This window comes from Patagioenas fasciata, chromosome 3 (genome assembly GCF_037038585.1).
Source record: "Patagioenas fasciata isolate bPatFas1 chromosome 3, bPatFas1.hap1, whole genome shotgun sequence".
Classification (NCBI taxonomy): domain Eukaryota; kingdom Metazoa; phylum Chordata; class Aves; order Columbiformes; family Columbidae; genus Patagioenas; species Patagioenas fasciata.
In genome coordinates this window covers 41,347,518-41,363,747 of record NC_092522.1, presented here as the reverse complement: position 1 = coordinate 41,363,747, position 16,230 = coordinate 41,347,518, and the positions used below count along the sequence as shown (strand labels likewise).

Genomic DNA, 16,230 nt, shown 5'->3' with positions numbered 1-16,230 from the left:
TAAAAAACTTGGCAATTGTTTGGGCAGAGTTCAAATTGGGAAACATTTACAAAGCTATTTCTATGATAGCCACATAATACTACCTTGCAACCCAGCACAGTACAAGCCCAAATCTGAGTGAGGAAAGCCTTTGCATAAACCACTGACAGGCTTGGATACCTACTGAGAGCTTTTCTCAACTTTGCTGTTGAAACAGAGAAATTGTGTTGGAAATAGGGACCAGAAGTAAGGACTCATGAAGGCTAACTGTTTTATTCTCTGCCTGTTCCTCTATCACTGATGTCTGTCCAGTAACTCAGTGTTGACAGGACTGGAGAAAGGCTCAACCCAGCCTTGGGTACCTGTATTTTTATCCTGCTAGATAGGAAACAGTTGTGGTAGCAGTAGCTGTGAACCTGTTAAACTGGAAAGACTGAATCTCCCACTTGGTTGAATGTTAAAATCAACATGTGTTAAAATGTGCTGCTCTGCTTTCTTGTCTCTGAATAAACTATTCTGATAAAGTTTTTTAATGAAAATGGAAAGTTACCTTCCAGAAGGGGCAGTCTCTGACCTTGAATGGGGTGGAAAGTGACTCTAACTCAGGTATTAAGTTTCAGAGAAAAAAAAAAAAATTAAATAATACCTGTGTTCAGCATTATGTGTTAAATAGCTCTACTGACCTACCCAAATAGCTTAAAGGCTTTTCAGCTGCTCTCTTGATAGATCCAGATATTTTCATGCACATAGAGGATATGTGATTTGGGAGTTTTGATTCAAGTCGAGGGAACAGATCCAGAGAAACTTATATCCTTTATTTTCAGGTACATTTTGTTATCTACTGGCTCTTTCAGATCTCTCTGGGAATTTAGTTCTTGTTGAGATCTATTTCATTTATTCCTCATGTTTATTACTGAAGGTCTGGACCCTCGTTGTATCACCTGCATCATTTACTTGTGCAGTATTGGCTAACAGACATAGTAAGCTCTTCGCAACATGGTATTTTCAGCCTAGAACCAGAATAATAGTTTTGCTCAGAAAGTATTTTGAGAACAGTCAACAGCCTCATAGTTAATACATCTTGCTGACCCCATTAAATCTCAAACAAGCAAACAAAAACAACAACAAACAAACAAAAAAACCAAACACAATCTTGCAGTTAGGATCTTTAATTGAAAAAATTGCCACAACCAATTGTCTCCCCTTCTTTCCAGACCATCCATGCTACCTTGTGTATTGCTTCCTGCTGCAGGAAACAGAAATATTGAAAACAAAAACAAAACAACAACACCCACCCAAAAAAACAAAAACAACAACAACCAAAAAACAGGAGCACTTGGTAAATTCCTTCCCCTTGTGCTCAGTACCTAGACAGAACTTTCCCAACAAGTTTAACTACTTTTCCAATAGATCACAAAGGTAGAAGCAATGAAAATAGACTTCCCAAACTTGTCCCTGTCCATCTGTTGTTTCTTTCCAGCTGTTCTTAATTCACCAAAACCAGCCTTTTCTGATTGCCTTTTTTTAATAGGCAATAAGAACAATGATTTAACCTACTGATTATTCTCATTTGGCTTTTAAATAACTCCAGTATGTTCATAGCAGGGATATTTTTTTCTGGATAGAAGTAGATGAGGAAGAAAAGTGGTGTCACATCTTGATGCAAATGAGTTTGTTAGGTTTATATGATTACCAGCACTAGGAGGAAATGGCTTTAATGAAGAAACAACCTATACAATGGAAAATCAAGTTTTCATTAAGAAGGTATGTTATTATTCAGATACTATTTCTGGAGAACTTGGATGAAAGGAAGAACTTACTGTCTTATGACTCAGCCTAAAATGAGTAAATTCGGGAGCTTAGAGAGTTTCAGTCATTTATCCTGGAGTTCCTGGCTGAAGTTAGCTAGTTTGTTTTGATATAGGTGTCTTATACTATGTTTCTGAATATTGGTAATGTAAAATTTAACATGTTTATCTTTCCATCCTCCTTTTTTAGCCTATTAAAACCTTCCAACCATCACTCAAAATGAAAATTCATTCTGCCTTAATTCCCTGTTGCAATTTATGCGTCCAGCTGAAAAGCTATCTTGACTTCAAGCTGTAAGTGGGTGAAACCAAGAAACATGGGAAGTCTCACCAAAATTAAGGTGTTTGGGGAGGGAAGGGAAGAGGAAAGAGGGTTAAAATCCCAGGAAAAGAGCTGATGCAAGAAGCTGCCAACAGGCCTTTCTGCCAATACACTAATGGCAGCCTGCAGGGATGAAAAGAAGCTGTCTCCCACCTTGTTGATTTCCCCTTCGGGCCAGATTTGCTTCATTACAAAAATGAAAGGACAGGTGATACTCACTTTGTTTTTGTAGATGGCGAGGAGAAGAAGTCAGTAACTTTTTCATTTCAGGAAAAGAGAAAAAGCGGAGGGATTGAGGGAGTTAGTTCCTAGCTGTATGAAAGCAAAAATCCAGTTTCTGTTTTATCTTGAATGTAAGGAAGGTCCTATAGCCAGAAGGGCTGTAAGAAGCTGAATTTCCAGTAATGGCTTGGTAACATCTGATTACTGGTGCTTGTAGCAAGAGATCTGTGGAGCTGGGCTGTTGGAAACTTGTGTGTTCATTTTAATTTCCTTTCCTAAGCTCTATGGAACTAATTTGGGGTTGTGGGATCTAATACTGGGACTCATGTCTTTGAAGTATAGTGTCTCATGTAACAGCTTCTTAGAGTGTGAGCAGAAGGCAGCTGGAGCCTTGTACGACAGTTATTGATCACCAAGAGGGTAGGTGTTTTCCAAGTTAGCCAGATTGTTTTGGATGTGTTCTTTCAGGGCAGTTTTGCCATAACACTCTGTTTTCTAGGTATGTCCCACTGAAGCCTGACTTCCTCCTGTAAATAAGCAGTACTGCTGGGGACTTCTTGCTTTTGGTTTGGTTTGATTTGTTTTTCAGAAATTAAAAAATAATAAAAAAAACCAATAATGGATTCTGTGAATCTGTAAATGCATTGTTTGGTACCAACAGCTGAAGCTGAATGTCACTGGTCAGTCTGTTATCATAAATACGAGGGCAAAATGATATTGGAAATCATTAATGTAAGTAATCCAAAATGGCCTTCTTTCTTAATGGAAAAGATATGTCAAATGTATGTTTTACAGTCTATCCTGTACTGGCCTTGTAGTTGTCAACAGGACTTGCCAGGTATCATGTCAGAAGCAGCAATGAAGGACAAAAGTCAACAGAAACAACCCTTCATCCCTGTATCTTCTACCATTTTTTGTAACATTTAGGTAACTTACAGTATTAATATAATTATCATTTTCTATCCAGATCAGAAACTAGAAAGAAAGACTTCTAGCATGTCTGATCGTATACTACACTAACCTGAAGTTATCAGTTGTTTCAAAAAGACTGTAACATTCCAATTTTTTAAGCAGGGGAAAAAAAAAAAAATCAACCATTAGAAAGAGTTGGTTTTCTGGTCCAGGAATCAGTATTAGTCAATTAAATTTGTTGAGGTTTGCATAAACATTTTTTCTTAAACAGCGGTGATGATTAATAAGTCCATCAACTTTTACTGCTGCTGTTAAACTCAATTTGCAGTTGTCAGGTGCTTTTTGGGAATATGGAAGTTTGACTGAAATTCTAGAAAACTCCATCTGTTGTGTTTGCTTTTTTTTTTTTTTTCTCTTTATGAAAGAAGTGACACATAATCTGTTATCACTGTGTCAGCAAGTGCTGACCAAATATGATCACTTGAGACTGTGAAGTACCTATAACCTTTCTGTTTTAGCACAAGGGGAAAAGCTGACTATCAACAAAGCCACGTAGAAAATCATGCTGTTTATCTCTACTAAAGGCATGTGTTGTACTACAAACCTTGCAGGAAGACGGAAGGAATTATCTCCAGCAACAGTTTATAATGAGAGCAAAGTTTGTTAAATGTGATCTGTCTTCTATTACACAATTAGAGGGAGGAAGTGCCAGGTTTTACAAAATAGCTTTACCCTACATTTACACCATGCGAAATTTTTAGCTGGCAGGAAGAGATTCCACAGCTCCACAAACAGCATGCTTCTGCTCCCAACAGATAAGAAAATGCTATGCACAATGCATTGATTTTCCTTCTAGTACAGCACAAAAATGACGCTCAGGTTGTAATGACATTGGAAAATATTTAGTATGGATGTGGATGAAGTGTGAGATACTTTGTATTTACAGGTGAAAGTACAAGAAGGCTTTGTATATTATTTCCTATACACACACCCCTACTTTGACTTCTTTTTAAATTGTTTTGTCCTTTATACTTCGTTTCTGTTCTTTTCTCTTTCATCCACAAGGCGTAGTTCTATTTGCATCATCAGTTCTGCCTGTTCTTTCAGGAGATTGACTATCCCTGCTTTGTACTGGGAAGAAAAAAAGTAGAGCAACAAATAAATGTGTCTTGCTTAATGTATATTGAAATGAGCTGGGTAATGTGATATCATAACTAATAGCAATAATCTTAGCAGTTTTCCAAAATAGCCTATTCAGTAATTTGCTGCTAATGTTGTGAATTGTTCTTCTTGGCTATGTTTACTTAATATGTCTAATGATTTTGTACTTATCATTCTCCCTGACTCAGCTGAGCTAATAGCTATGACCCCTTCCTGTTAGCTTGATGCTCTTCCTCAATGAACAAAGAAGTTACTGACTGATGCTCTGCAAAGTACAATGCTCAATTCTTGCAGTCCAATTTTGACCCAGTGGGAATAGGATTTTTTCACCTGAGAGGTGCTTATGGGCAACAGCAAATTATAAAAACCTCTTTGGTCAAGCAACTTTGATCTTTGTGTTACAAGGCACTTTACTGGACAGTATGCACGTACCAACAGATGTGCATATGATGGTGGGATATGGGATGACCTTCAACTTTTCCCTTTTCCAAGAAGAATTTCGGATCTCTTCTGGACTGAGCCAGACCCCTGTGTGGTCTTGGAACTGCGACAGTCACTTTCACATGTATGAAACCAGTTCATATGAGTGTGAGGGAAATATAGCTCAGTTAATCAAAGTTCTTCTAAATCACTGTTCACAAAAGAATTAGAAATTTATTTACAAATGTCATGGCACCTTGTCAGAGGGTTATTTATTGGGTTTGCTGCTATTGCAGGCAGAGGGAATTGTCAAAATTAGTCTCATTTTCTTCCAATAATTCAGCTTCTTGATTTTGAACTGTGTTCTTGCCTTGTTAGTTTTTCGCACTTTCCTGATAGGTCAAGTGGTATGATCTATTAAACTAGCATTACCAATTTCAGAATGTCATTGCCACCTGGTTAACTGTATAGATTGAGGTCTGATAGCAATAGCATTTCATCAGCTGATTCGTAAGCAACCACTCTGAAAGCTGGCATGCAGCTATTAGAAGAGTAACAATTTCTCTTGACCAATTTCTAGAGAGAACTAGAAGTCTATGTCAGATACCAAAGCTCCCAAGCCTCTCTGCCAACCTCTCACCAAACTTTGAGTATGACAGAAACATGGAGGTTAACAATGTTAACTTCTTTACAACAAAGAAAGTAACGTGGCTCCTTTCTTAGAAGCAGAAAACATTAAGCTGTTGTAATTCTGTTCTAAAAGCTTCTTTGAAACTCTCAGCGAAAGTGTCCTTCCTAATTTTTCTCATCCTTGCTTTTGTATCTCCTTAAAGATCCTCTTTGTAAGTAGTTGTGTTGACAATTCCAGCTGTCTTTTTCAGAGAAGCAACTGATACACTTTCATTGCCCTGTCTTAAAAACACTGCTCCCAGCAGCCATCTAGCTCTTGCATCAGATAGCATTTAAACTTTGTCTCCTATTTATCAGTCTTACCATTTTCTTCTGTAAAAGTTAAAGGTAGGTGGCTCTGAGTGTCAAAAGATGTGCATATTTTTGAGTGCCACCTTGGCATTCATTTTTGGTGTGTCAAGAATGCCTTCTTCCTTCAGTGGGCAAATCTGTATGAGGACTGACGACAGTCAGGAGGCCCAGCAATCACTTGTTTTGTTTCCAAATGGATATTCAGTTCTCAACTGATAGCTTTGTTGGTGCCCCATGGAGACATGTTTCTGGGATATGAGCAGGATGGCCCTATGAGGAACAAAATAAATGTCCAGACTGTTTGTGGAGATAAATTCTTCTTCTGTTGAACTTTTCAGAGTGGTAGAGGGACAGGGATCACATTAAAACTGTAATCATTCTGTCTCTGCTCCTGAGCTGATATTAAGATGCAGTCTAGATGGGTGCAAGTCAGTCAGGGAAGGTACTATGTATCTGCAATTCCTGAAGTTAAAAATTCTCCATAAATTATATGCTACTCTTAATTTCTCTGGACACTGCCTCAAAAACCAATCTCACCCCCACCTGTATTTTGCTAACAACTTCATCAGGTCAAACTCTTCAGCCCCTCTCTGCTCCACAAGCCACAATTACTGACATCTATAGTCTCTGTGTTTTTGGACTACTCTCAATGGTAAAACTGTTCAGGAATATGCTTCTTCTTAAAAGCAATTATAATATTTTACTTTCCTATACCCACAAATTCAGGTTGGCTGTCTGAAGTATATTTGACTAACAGTACTGAATTAGGAAAAATTGCACTAAATATAAAATACAGAAATGTGCAGTGTTTTGGAGGTCCCCTTTCTGGGATGAAAGACATCAAAATCTTTATTAACATGTAAGTAAAGCAAAGATTCAATTAATATTAAATTATAGATTTAAATTCACAGTTAATTAATCAAGGAAATCAATTGATCAAGCATTGGAAATGCTAGCAAATCACATCAAACACTATAAAATCTGAAAAAATTATTTGAATTCCTTGCCTATAAGTAAAATTGTATTAAAGGTACTCATGTTTGAACATTTGCGTAAAATAAACAGTGGCTTATAATCTAGTCAAAATTTGTACTCTTGCTTAATCAGTCACTGTGGGGGTTTTTTGTTTGCTTTTAACCATAGTTGTATCACTTCAGTAAATCTGTGATTTGTTAAAAATAGCTTGAGATTAATGAGTGATGACTCTTACTCTAATGAAGTTCTTCCCAGTATCAGTATTAGCTTCAAAACTTTACACAGTTAGAAATGTACTTAATGTAAGTAGGGATGCATATCTGCTGGAGTTCATTACTGGATTTATGCTAGTGTCAGCCGCTGCAAATATTGCCGTACTGGAGTAGCAGAGCCTTTTAGGGAGCTTTTAGTGCAAAATCATTGTTCTAAGTACCAGAAATTTTGAGGCTAATTCTTTTATATAAATAGTTAAAAGCACAGCATCTTTTATGAAGACTGAAGAAGGTATCTGATGGCTTATTACTAAGTATAACCTAAGAATAATGTGTCCTACAAGGTGCACTATAATAGTCTCTTTGCCAATTTGCCAAGGAAAACAGCTAAACTTGAAAGGTTCTTTTTGGTCAAAGGTCATGTTTGCTGCTGAGTTTTCTACCTACTTAAGAATGTGTCATTTACTAAAAGAACATATGTTCTGCCAAACTTTTATGTTTGAAGACTTTTGTTTTCAGTATACATGAGAATTTCCCAGAAGAGTCTCTGTTGACAGCTTTGTGTAGTTACTCTGTGTGACTTGTAATGCATCCTTCAAGAAAAAAAATCTTTTTAATTAAACATCTCTAAAATGTAACTGCAATTATAAGACAACTTCTTCTGCCTCCTTAGGACATGACTTCAATGCTGTATAGTTATTTATGGCACAGACAGAAAGTATAAATGTCTCTTCATTAATCTACAACTCAGGCTTAATGAGTGCTGAGATTTGGGGTTTGGGGACCATTAAAGCAGTTCTACCATTCACCCAGCTCTGTGACATTACTACGAGTTAAACTGAACCTTGTAAAGGAACAGTATTCTTGCCATCTATTAATTGATGCCTGGGAGTGAAATGCCTTTTAGTTTCATTCAGTCTAGCTTTTTGTATGTAGATTTCTCGACCATTAGTCACTACCCTCAGAATTCACAATCTTTCATCACCAGAGTTATGGCCCTGGGATAGGATTTTTTTTTTTTTTTTAATGCCACAATTTGATAGGGAATTAGGACAAATACATGTGTGTTGAACTCAAACCACCAAATTCCCTCTGGTATGGACAGATAATATTGTTGTCAGTAGCTAAACACAACATTACTATACCTTGAATAAGGAGTTTTTGAAAAGTCTTTTGGAGAAAAAGAGAAGGAAAATGACATCCAATAATTTTCTAAGTTGTCTTTCCTAGGCCTGACTAGAATCTTGCCAAAGTTTTGTGCTAAAGAAAGTAACATTAAAAATGAGGCAAAAATGTTGTGTTTTTTTTTCTTTTATAGATGTATAGATAATTGTAAGATGTTTGGAAAAAGGAGACTTAATTCAGCATATTTAAATAAAGGAAAAACAGAGGAAACTCTGTGACCTTCAACTACTTTTAGTGGGTCTGCCAAACCTTCAGTACCCAATTCTGCTGACTACAAAAGTGAGAGTAAAAAATATTAACACTAATAATCCTTTGTATGTTGAATTTCTTTGTTAAAAATTCTTGTGTATTTTTTGAGATCTTGGAGGTTATATGATACAAATTACTGAGAAGTATTCTTGAGAAGCAAAAATGTCGTGGTTATCAAGTGGACGTTTTTACAATATCTCCTTCTAAGCTTCCTCCTTCACTCCCTCAAGTCTTTACACAACGTTGCTTCTTACCAACCTTCCCCAGCAATGACAGGTCACCCTGTGAGGAGCATGGTACTTATCTTTAGTTACTTAACATCCTCTGAATAGCTCTGGTAATTTTGTAAGAGATTGTTTGAGTATATTTTGGGCTGCAAGTTCTAAAGCATGGAAATTTGTAGCTAATTGCCCAAAACAGTAGAAATATCAAGTAGTAGGGCTGGGAAGTAGTCACATATCTTGAGATTCAGTGCAATTCTGAGATGTGGCATCCCCATTGGGCCAGAATAAATAACATAAGGTAATGAGAATGCATTGTCTTAAGATAGACTGTTTCATTTCCCAGTTAAATGAACTGAATTCCAACCTTTTCAGCAAGGCCAAACTTTGGCTGAGAAATGGTATTCTCACTAAAGGCAGAAAGCTTTTTGTGTTGGCCTTTAAAGTGCGTTTAAAAGAACTGTAAATGGCTACCTTGTCCTTGTGCTGTGTAAAGGCTACTGCTAAATTCTGTAAAAGCATACCTGCATGTAGGAAGGAATAACCCCATTCACCAGGTTAGGGGTTGACCTGATGAAAAGCAGCTCTGTGGAGAAGGACCTGAGAACTTTGGTGAACAGCAAGTTAACCAGGAGCCAGCAATGTGCTCTTGTGACCAGAAAGGCCAATGGTATCCTGGGGTGCATCAGGAAGAGTGTTACCAGCAGATTGAGGGAGATTCTCCTCCCCCTCCATTCTGTCCTGGTGAGGCCATATCTGGAGTACTGTGCCCAGTTCTGGGCTCCCCAGTTCAAGAAAGACATGGACCTACTGAACAGAGTCCCATGGAGATGATTACAAAGATGATTAAAAAGATTATTAGAATTCTGGAGCATCTTTCTAATGAGGAGAGACTGAGAGAGCTGGGTCTGTTCAACCTGGAGAAGATTGAGAGTGAATCTTATTAATACTTATAAGTATCTTAAGTGTGGGTGTAGGGAGGATGGGACCAGACTCTTTTCAATAATACCCAACGACAGGATGAGGAGCAACAGGCACAAATGGAAATATAGGTAGTTCCATCTGAATATAAGGAAAAACTTTAATTTTAGCATGACAGAGCACTGGAATAGGCTGCCCAGAGAGGTTGTGGAGTCTCCTTCTCTGGAGATATTAAAAAAATGCCTGGACGTGATCCTGTGCAACCTGATCTGGGTGAACCTGCTTTAGCAGGTGGGTTGGACTAAGTGATCTCCAGAGGTCACTTCCAAGCCTAACCATTCTGTGATTCTGTGATAGGAGCTGAGTTTTTTGTGATTTTGTTCTGTTACTTTGCACTGTTTAGTATGCGATTACAGAAAAACCTCTGTTAGTGGGCTTTAAAAGGAGAACATCATCCCTTTGTGATTGTACTTAAGATGATTTAAATTTGAACTTTGTGAAGGTCCAGGTATAACATGAATAGTTTGTGCAGATGTCTTGATACAGTTTGTGAACTGTTGAAAGGACCTAGTATATGCTTAAGAGAGAGTGAAAAACAATTAGTGTTTCACTGCAGCAACAGAAACTCAAGTGAAATTGGTTTGGCTAAAATTTCTCATCACTACTAGTTAATGGTTGTGGGAGAGTGTTGCCCTACAAAGTGTTTTCCTCTAAAATTAGAGAAGGTAAACCAATACGAGAGAATTGCTCTTCTTACTAGTTTGGAGGTTTAAGTGGCTTTCCTAAGCAGAAATGCCTACGGAGTATAGTAAAAAAACAGTAAAACAATTGCATCTTCCATAATGTATACAACGAATATAAGCAAATTTTTTAGTGAGCCAAAGGCAACTGTGGGGAAAAGTGTGACATAAATAGGACTGGACTGCAACAAAGACAGCACAAAAAACCTCATAGAGGGCTACTGACTGGAACTGTTTTCACTTGCTTAATTATGGAAATAGTGCTAAAGCACACAGCTTCTCAAAAAAAATAATGTCTCACTCTTTTGGGAGTTCAGTCCTTCTTCCAGACACTTGGCTTCTTATCTTTTTGGAATCACTGACTCTCATCCCCTTGTCCCTGAAAAATTATAAGAGAGTTAGTTTCGTCTGCTGTGTACAAGCATAGCTACCCGTAATGAAACACCAACTTCTGCAAATAATTTGAGAGATTTCTTCTTTTTAAAGATGGGGCTTTTTTTCATGTAAAACAGGTCCATTAAAATAGTACGAAGCCCCTCGATAATATTTTCAGACCCAAAAAAATGGGTGACACTTTATAAACAGTGTTCTATGACTACCTTACTATTTTTTTTCATGTACATGTATCTGTTCCAGATGAGGAACCTCAATATAGGTGTATAGTAACCATTTTAAAAACTAAAAAGAAAAAAAAAAAAAGGCCCTTAAATTTATGTAATACTTCTGTGCTCCTTTGGAAGTGTATAACTCTCAGTATGGAGAAATAAGGTGTCTTTGCTCATTCCAGTTGACTTGATGTTGGAGAGATGAGTAAGAGATCTCTGCTGACTCTCTGGAATGAGCCTGGGGCAAAAGTAGACAAAGCAGTAAGAACTGAGTTTTTCTGTCGGTGTGACTCTATGTGTGTGTGATTAGTCTGGCTTTCCAGCTGAGATCTCCAGAGGATGCAAAGATCTGTAATGACTTCCTGAACCCTGCAGCAGACGCCTCTGCTGACACTTCTGTTGGGCCTCATCCAGTGCACATATCGAAGGCCAGCAAGTTGCCTGGCAGAGAGGGAACCAAACCATTGCCTCCCTCACTTGCATTTAGCAGAGTAAATAACACCAACCAGAAAGCTGTGAGATGTAGATGGAGGACTAACTGTCCTTGCTGTGAAATGAGGTCTTACTACACTAAACAACAATGCTGTAGTTCATGTCACAAGAGAGGCATTCTCATGCTCTCCATGTAAGAGATCTTTGATTACTGCGTGCCAGTAGGATGTTCAGCTGCCTGTGTTGTAGTGCTTAATATTTACTATCTAATACTAGTATCGCTGCACAGGAGCAAATAGAAGCATATGATAGGTGATGCAGGACAAGTTGGGATAGTAGCAACTAAGGTCAAGAATTAAGAGCAGTGTTACTTAGAGGAATAAAACTGTTTTTTCTTTCCTTTACATGGTGTCTAGCTGCTGTGACTCATTTTCTTACAGCAGACAAGCTTGAATGACATGTGCAACACCCATACCAATTAAAGTCATTTCAGAACCTTTTTATGAAACTGCTTTTCTAACAGAAGTGCACCTGTCCTGCTCTGTTCCTTTCCTCTTCCTCCCTTCAAAATGTAATGGCTTTCTAAGCAATCTTGGCTGTAGTTCAAATTCTGCAGTTAGTTTTCTTGGATGATGACTACTCCTCACAGCTAGACGTCTATAGAAGATCCACTATATGCTGTTTTCCAGCTCCAGGTGAAGGATCATAGTGAGCATCATGCAGCTAAATAGCTACTTGGTATTCATTTAGTGACTAACTTCATTCACATCACAGGAATGCACCTGGGAGGTAATTGAAAGTAAAAATTATGCAAGTGGAGACTGGCTCTCGGTGACCACAGGAATGTAACATTTCTGAGAAGGAAGTGATAAATCAGTTCCAATTCAAATCCATGAAACAGGTGAAGAGAAATTAGGAGTCATCCAGGTGCAAAGAGAAAGTGGCTTAGGTAACTCTGGCAATTGTGCAACTGCACAGTGCCTAAGAGCACAGTTAATGGGCAAGTGGGTGAAACACTGAATTCACATGAAAAAGCTAGGCAAGTCTCAAGAGAGGCAGAGAACAAGTTGTTTGAAATTTTCCAGCTGTGGATAATGCAAGGTTTAAAAAAGTCTGAGACTGTTTCCTGCTGTGAAACCCCCCATAACAACAACACCCTAAGGTGGGGAGACATCTCTCTCACCAGGGCTCTGTAGTTTAGTGACTGTGATGTCAAATTCTTGAATACAATTTTTGTTGTGAAAACAGACTGTAAATGTTAGTTGCCTTGAAATAAAAACAAAGGGAACCAGCTGGGTATTTACTGAGCGACCTGCCCTGACCCCATTAGGTAGAATTCAAACTTTGTTACACATTCCTTTGATGAGATGGAGATGTTGCAGTGGCAACACCATGTCATGTCTGAACACTTAGTCAACTTCTCCACTCCCAAAATAGGCATTGTGTACCACTTACAATCACTGTCATTTTAGAAACCTGAATCCTTTTGAAACCAAATATTAATTTCTTTTTCACTCCAAGAAATTAAAAACGAATGTGTCTTATCCTAACCTGGGAAAGCACTCTGCAAAAATCATGAAGTTGGCTTCCCAAGCACATACATCCTGATGTCCTTTAGGTGTCAACATTGATAAATCATGATGCTGATGCTAAAGCACAAAGACGCAGTTCTGCTTTGGGCTCCTAGCAGAACTCCACAGTGGGAAGCAAATTGGAATATCACTGACAGTCAACATAATAAAGGTCAAACCAGTCTCAAGGGAACAAATACAAAAGAAATATTAAATAAATGTAGTCAATGGCTCTGCTGTCAGGAGGAGCACATACTGTTGTGTGAATGATCTTGCGTTTCTACTCTGTGGGGAGTTAAGCATGTGGTATAGCTGCACTCCATGTCTCTCCTACAGGTCATAATCTTTCTGCACGCTCCCTTCCTGAAGACATGGTCATGAAGGCAGATGTCTTTTGAAACAAACGGTTTTGCTGTGACAATTCCATGACTGATGTATTTTTCACATGCACACCCTGACAGTCACAGGTATGTGGGTTGTGGGGAATTTTTCTAAATGTTCTCAGTGAATTTCCAGTATCAAAGATCTCCTTCAAGGGCACTAGAAATATCACCAAAGGGATTGTTACAGCTTTTGTGAAAACTATCCATTCAATGTTCTTATTTGCAGCAATACAGACACTGACAGCCCACCAAGCTGTGCAGAACTCTGTTTATTGTGTTTTCAATGAGCTTGGATTTTGGTGTGTATAAACGGGAAGTTATAGTGATATGAAGTCCCACATGTAGGTGTGCTTTTTTCCAACATATTTAAATGCAAGTCATATTCTTTTTTTGCATTCTGTGTTCCTAATGAATTATTAAATATTAATTATCTCCAGTGCCTGCTGATGGCATGAGGTGATCTAACAATTATTTACTGTGTTTGCCAATATGCTCACCTGCTATGACTCTAAATAACAACACTGTTGTCAATGAAAGAAAAGGCAGATGAATTGTGCATGAGATCTCTGTGCATTATATTAGTGTATAAAAAAGATAAATCAATACTTGCAGCTTGGGGAAAGAATTAAATCATAGCTGCTATGCACATTTGGTTAACTAATGGCAGTTTTTCTAGCTGAAAGTATTTCAGAGAATGCCTTCAGATCTCCTGACACTCTGAGCTGTGGATATGTAACTCCCAAGTCTCAGAAGAACTGCCCCACACTCGCATGAACACTAACAGATCTATTTCTACTGATAGTACAATTCAACACGACACTTTAATGATCCTTGCCTAGATCCTTGGCATGTTGATACCAGAGTGCAGGAAGAAGAAGGCAAGTCTCCTGAGTTTTGATCTCCAGCATCCCCACTTGAGAGAAATTATTAATACTCATTTAACGGTTCCCAGCACTTCCAGCTATATCAACTTTATGGTCCCAGATACAGGTAGACTTAAAAATTAACAGAGCAGCTCCAAATATCCTTCTGCACCTGTGTTTCCTTTCCACTAGGAAATCTAGCCAGTGGATGAGAATTGTTCTCAACAGTTGCTACATGTTCCTCTTCACCAAGATCTGCCTGGTATGGGTGGTCAGGTCAGAGCTGACAGAATTTTCCCATCAAAACCTTTTTAAAAGATGGAAGTGAGTTTATAACCCAGCCAAAAAGCTAGATTAAAGCTTTCACTTCAATGATCTGAAACAGCCTCAAGTTGCTCCAGGGAAGGTTCAGATTGGATATTAGGAAAAAATTATTCATGGAAAGGGTTGTCAGGCATTGGAACAGACTGCCCAGGGAAGCAGTGGAGTCACCATCCCTGGAAGTGTTTAAAAGGCATTGTGATGAGGTTCTTAGGGACACGGTTTAGTGCCAGAGTTAGGTTATGGTTGGACTCGATGATCTTAAGGGTCTTTTCCAACCAAAATGATTCTATAATTCTCTGATTCTATGTGAAATACAATATTCTCTAAAGGCATACCTTAGAGTGGTTAATTATTCAGCAGGAGACTATCTCTGGCTTATTTGGAACACCACAATAACTGTATATTAAAATTGCTTTCGAAGATGGCATCCAGTCCAAAATATTTAAGTTTTTTGTTTGTTTCTTTTACTTTCTCCAAAATCCAGAATTTCTTGCATTTCTTTTCCAGATATTCTTCCCAAGCAATCAGATGACTCATGAGGAAGTCAGAATAGGTTAACTGATGGACCTGTCTAAGCCCCAGTAGAAGAAATATTTCCAGTGAATCTTTGTATGCCCAAATCACCATCCTTAGAGCTTAAGTATAGTAAACTATTATCACAGGTACAACCTAATAAAAGATGTGAACATTCAGTTATTCCTGATAGCAAAGTAAATCTGCCTTTTGCATATGTTAAATGTAAATCTTTTATAAATAAATATATTCTGATTTCTGATATGGCTTGAAAATGGTCCAACTGATGTGAAGTAAAACCTGATTTTATAGCTCCAGTTTTATGGGAGTATCATTCTACACATATAATTTTCAGATTTGTTCAGGTCATTTTCAGCAGTCATATTCAGTCCCACAGGGCTTTTCCTCTGTGCTTACAGCTCCTTAGAGTGTAGGAGTCACATGCAACACTAACATAAAAGCCACAGCATTTTTTTTCATTTTTTTGGTTTAAGTTTTGTAAATTCAGGAGTAGACAAAAGTTGTATAATGTTTCTATGCTTTTTCTGTATCTTTGCAGGAACTGCTCAGTGAAAACAAATTGTACAACATGGGATGAGTAATCTCTCTGATCTGACCAAAACTGTAGCTCATGCATAACTCTCTGGATCAAAAATTACTTGATCAAGAGGTAGACTGAATATGAATGAAGACACTGGTTCTTTTATTGTGTCTTTAGTTCCAATGTTGTTAGGATTTCTTCTTTTTACAATTTTCCAAATAATTTGTAGAATCTTACTCAAAACCTTCATATTGTTAGTACGTTAATCAATTTCTTGTCCATGCAGTGCCTGTAAATTGTGCTTGTGAAATAACTGATTAAACTATCTCACAGTAACAATACAATGTCATCCCAAAGACTTATGTTCTCTTTCCTTAAAGGAAAAATGTTGGTTCTAAAGCCTACCTCGTGTCTCAAATAATTTTGTTATAAGAATTTATTACATTTGCCAGAGAGTAAGTGGTTGTGAATTAACTTCTTTGCAATAGACTCGGTCATGGTATATTTGCAGTTATTAAAATCTTTCGGAATGAGAGCTGGTCAATGTGATACCAAACCAAATTTTACTGCTAAGCTCACCAAAGATTCTTCACCGAATTTAAAAGACCATATTTTTCAGATTTGCTCAATCAGATCTTCACACAGCTTCAATTTTCTTCTCCAGTGTTTTGATCACTATTTTAGCAGTTA

General features: G+C 37.8%; 1 long non-coding RNA gene across 1 annotated transcript in view; it reads left to right on the top strand.

The window, feature by feature from the left end:
- LOC139827709 (uncharacterized) overlaps window positions 1-15,896 on the top strand; it is a 34,129-nt gene extending 18,233 nt beyond the window's left edge. Inside the window, exons 3-4 of the long non-coding RNA XR_011738626.1 lie at window positions 13,253-13,383; window positions 15,559-15,896. This is a non-coding gene — a long non-coding RNA (uncharacterized lncRNA). The remainder of the gene's footprint in view (window positions 1-13,252; window positions 13,384-15,558) is intronic.
- The last annotated feature ends 334 nt before the right edge of the window (window positions 15,897-16,230 follow it).